This window comes from Rattus rattus, chromosome 2 (genome assembly GCF_011064425.1).
Source record: "Rattus rattus isolate New Zealand chromosome 2, Rrattus_CSIRO_v1, whole genome shotgun sequence".
Classification (NCBI taxonomy): domain Eukaryota; kingdom Metazoa; phylum Chordata; class Mammalia; order Rodentia; family Muridae; genus Rattus; species Rattus rattus.
Window position 1 is genome coordinate 143,710,397 of NC_046155.1, and position 4,739 is coordinate 143,715,135.

Consider the following 4,739-nt stretch of genomic DNA (forward strand, 5'->3'; position numbering starts at 1 on the left):
AAACTATTGTATGTGGGTAGAACAAATATGGAAATAATGGACAAAGACACAAAATAACTTCTATTCAAAAAGGAAGACATATGAAAAATGGAAAATTGTATGGATGCTGGGAATTCTGCAATGTGTTAGCTACAACAAAGACAAGGAAGATAAGCTGGGCAGGGGTGAGACATGAGCTATAACTGCAAGACTTGGGCTGTTTTTCAACTGGAGAATCAAAAGGCAGTCTGGGTTGCATAGTGAGAGTCTGTTTCACAGCTACCTCCTTTGAATCAAAACATTGCATCCTGGAAGGAAGAGAAGGAGAGAAACTTCATAAGATTTGAGAAGCTAATAAAATTTCCAAAGCTCAGAAAATTACAAAATTCATAAATTCCCTGTGAAATCTTTTATAAACGGTAAACAATTGCTGGTTAGAGGAGACTCTCTTTGTGAGCTGCCTGCAAGCTGTGCCAGGACCTACAATGATGAAACTGAAGCGTTTGTCAGGCATCACCCATGATGGGATGGAACTTGGCCATGCAGCTGCCTTTCAGTCAACTGTGCTCCTCTAACCTCTCACCTAGTTCCTAAAATAATTTCAGGAAACTCACTGGTTCACAAGCTGTACTTCTGAGTATTTTCCATTCTACCTCTAACATGCTGCTCCTTTCCCAAAACCTGTGCTAGTTGCTATTCTACTTCAAACACATTTTTTTAAACCTTCACAGGACATAGAAATTGTCTTTTCAGATGAGCTCATTTCAATTAATCACCTTAACTTCTACTACGTTGCCGCACATTTCAAGATACTATTCGTCATTATGAATAGTCTGTGTTGCATATGTCTGTATATAATCGGTTCGTCAGATGAGGAAAATCTGCATTGCATACATGTGTGTGTATGTATAGGTATCTCTGTGGTCTCCTTAGATTCCAGAGTGCCTAGGGCTGGATCATGTGGCAGATAGATAGATAGATAGATAGATAGATAGATAGATAGATAAATAGATAGATAGATAGAGAGATAGAGAGATATTTTTTTCTCAAAAGACAAAAACTGAACACAACCACCAGCCCCCCCATAATACTGTAACTGAACACACACACACACACACACACACACACACACACACACAACACACCCCTGTGGAACCCATTGTATGTTGGATACTACTATTGAACATGAGACCTGTCCTGGAGTGGCTGATATAACCAGTGTCACTATATTGAAAAAATTGAGTTTTCCTCTTCTAGCAGGTTTAAGTGACAGTTCAGTAGTTAATATTTATCCTAGTGACTGGGTTTTTATTAGTTTGTTTTTCATTGTTTCATTTGTTCATTTGAATAATAATGAAATAAAATATAGTAAGATTTTTAAAAACTAGTAAGTCCTTTCTCCAGTGTATACTTTCGTATTAAATGAGGAAAATTGTTTCTCATGGAGACTGTGTGCACTTGCTTATATGATTATATATCTATGTGATCACTTCAGAGTCTACTGAGGTAGGACTTTTATCTAAAGAGTCTTGTGCATTTACTGCATTCACAAAGGCTTTCACAAGCATGAACTCTTTGTTATTCTACATTGTCATAGTTCTTCCAAAGAAATTACACCTGATGTACAGCTTAAAAGAGGAGGGCCAATCATAGTTTACAGAGGTATGGGGTGTTTGTTGGCATGTTCCAGGCCATTTTTTCTGGGTTCTTTTTTTTTTAAGCTTTTTTTCATGTAAAAGGTGGATACACTGTCACTGTCTTCAGACACACCAGAAGGGCATCAGATGCCTATTACATTGGTTGTGAGCGACCTTATTGTTGCTGGGAATTGAACTCAGGACCTCTGGAAGAGCAGTCAGTGCTCTTAACCACTGCGCCATCTCTTACAGCTCCACAATCCTCCCAACCCTACTCCATCTTAATCCGTTCTAACCCCACAACACTAGGTAGGAGCAAAACCTTAGGGCAGAATGGGTTGGAGACCTCTTTCAGCCAACAAATAAAACACTTCCTGTTAATTAGGGTACTTAGGTTCCTTGGGGAAAGTCCAATCTTCGACTTCAAGATATCTCCAACTTCTTTGTTCAAACCGCAACAGCAACAACCAGGACCAGCAGGGAGGGGCAGCAGCCTCTTCCATTTTTCAAGCAAGTCCGGCTGCTTGCAAAGCTCTGCATTCATTCAATCTCCAGAGTCCCAATAATTACATTATCTGCGGCTGGCAAAATATCATGGCCATCCTAGATCAAGAGACAATCATAACCAATGACTAAGGACAAACTAAAACTATTACAGAACACACCCTCCTACTCCATTTATGACTTTAAAATACACCACTTACTCTTTTGTTTCTAAACAGTGGTATGGTAGTAAATTGCAGTATAGAAATGATGTTTAAATATATACTGTGACTAGAGAAAACCCAGACTCACTGTAGGACATTGTACTACTACACTAAGCTTCTGTATAGATTCCATCGATCTTTTTCTTAGGCATTATGAATCTTAGTTATGTTAAATGGGTTGAAAAATTCCTATAAAATTGGTATAGCACACTTCTGAAAGAGGTCCAAAACATTTATTTAGTAGTGTGTGTGTGTGTGTGTGTGTGTGTGTGTGTGTGTGTGTGTGTGTCTGACTTGAAAAAGTCATTTTATTTCTTCCACCATTGTAGATATGAGGGAGTGAACTTAGGTGGCAAGCAGCTTATCCACTGACGTAGCTCACTGCTCTTTCTAGGCATATTTATAACAGTATTTGTAAAGGTCATTGGCATCAGATGAAAGAAATAAAGGAGAAAGACTGCCCCTGAACACTGATGCCACTGCTCATTTGGGGATTTGATGAGCAAAACCCAGAAGGGGGAAGCTGCCATACAAACAATACAAACAACCACCAAGCTGATTCCTCCAATTTTTTTTAGAAAGTAATTTAATGCATTAAGGACAAAATGAAACATCCTTGGAAATTTTTTTCTTTTGGGTTTTTTAAGACAGGTTGTTGCTGTGTAGCCCACGCTGGCCTGGAACTTTCCACCTTCTTGTATCAGATTCCAAGGAGGGTGTTGGGATTACAGGTGTTCAGATTGCCAAACCCAGATCCCTTCAACAATTAGAAAAAAATATTTTGAGAGTTTCCCAACTTTTCTAAAATACTATATTGCAAGCTGCTGACCTTAAACGTTCAATCCAGAAAATTCCTAAGAGGCAGGTCTTGGTTTAGACAGCTTCGACTCTCTGAACAGAGTGGGTGGCCAGGGACCTCTGCAGGACTGGACTCAGGTCTGGGTGCCCAGGCTCTCAGAGCGGGGCTCCCTGTGCTTGCAGCCAGGATACTGGGTGTCAGGGCTGACCTCCTTACCCTGGTGCCTGCACCTCTCCTTCTCTAAGACCCACTCCTGGCTCTTCTTCACCAGGTCCCTCTCTGCCTTCTTTTGTGGAGTCCGCTCACTGATGAAAGTAGACTCGGAGGCGTGGACTGCATCTTAATTCTCAGTCAGCCCCTTTGGCAGGGAGATGAAAGGCTCAGAAAACAGATGTAGAACTTCTTTGCTTTGTCTCTTTTGGGTAAATTTACCACCACACTGACAGAGAAGCCTGCCCTCGTGGCCTGGCTTGTGATCAGATCCAGCTGCTCCTAGTTCTCTGGGTACAGCTGTAGGACCCACTGACAAGGGTACAGACAAGAAAACAAGTGGTAGTGGTACCTGGCAGGGATATCCGACTTCTTGTTTGCGTTGCAGAGCCACTGCAGAGCAGAGATGCTGATGAAGCCATCAGAAGAACCCGGTCTGAAAGATACTCCCTGGCCCATGTTCCCTAGCATTAGGTCTCCCTGCGTCTCGGTTCAAGGCGGCATCCAACATGGCAGGGCTGATGTCAATGCCCACCCAATAGTGTCCCTCTTCTGAGACATAATCTCCATTCAGTCCAGAAACGCGCAGTTGATGTCTAACAGTTAAGAGGGCTGACCTTCTGGCAAACAGAAAAGCTCCAGCACTCGCTCAGTCATCTTGGTCTGGATGTCAATCATCCGTGAGTTACGAACGTATTTCCAGGCTTCATTTGGATCACTAAACAGCTCTGGAGGTCCGCTGTGTTCAGGTCTCCCGCTACGATGCCATCTCAAGGGATCCCCTAGGCCTTCAGACCTAAACTGTGGGTGAGTCACTTGTCCTATTTTTCTGAATCTTCCAAACTGCTTCTTTTTTCTACTGAATAACACTGGTTTTCTGGACTTTTGATCCCAGTCATTGTTAAATGACATCCACTGAAAATAAAAAATAAATAAGTAACAAAACAACAAAACCGGAATTTAGGGGTATTCAAAATGCAGGACTTGTATTGATTGGATATTTACCTATTTAGAAAGGTACCTCAGCTATTGAGCTCAAGGGCCATAGACTACATGACACAACAAACAATAACCTTATAATTATATATAATATCCAGGATTGTAGTCCTCACATAATCTTTACTATTTGCATATGTGAAAATATCCATTGGAAATTTGAATATATTCTAATACCCATTTCATATTCAAAGGGATAGATTAAGGAAATCAGGAAACCTGTTTTTAAGCATGTATACCAAATGGAAACTATGAATGGATGACATTAAGGTGCAGATTTGGTATGTGTGATTAAAGTTATCAATTTAATTAGGGGTATGTTGAACAACACAAGTCAGCTAATGTGGAAGTTTTACTTTTATATTGCATATTTAACTTTCTATGTTTCTAAATTGGAATAAAACAATTATA

General features: G+C 40.6%; 1 pseudogene; it reads right to left on the reverse strand.

Annotated features, from left to right (window-relative positions):
- Positions 1–3,255: 3,255 nt before the first annotated feature.
- On the reverse strand, positions 3,256–4,244 carry LOC116893268 (annotated as a pseudogene).
- Positions 4,245–4,739: the final 495 nt, after the last annotated feature.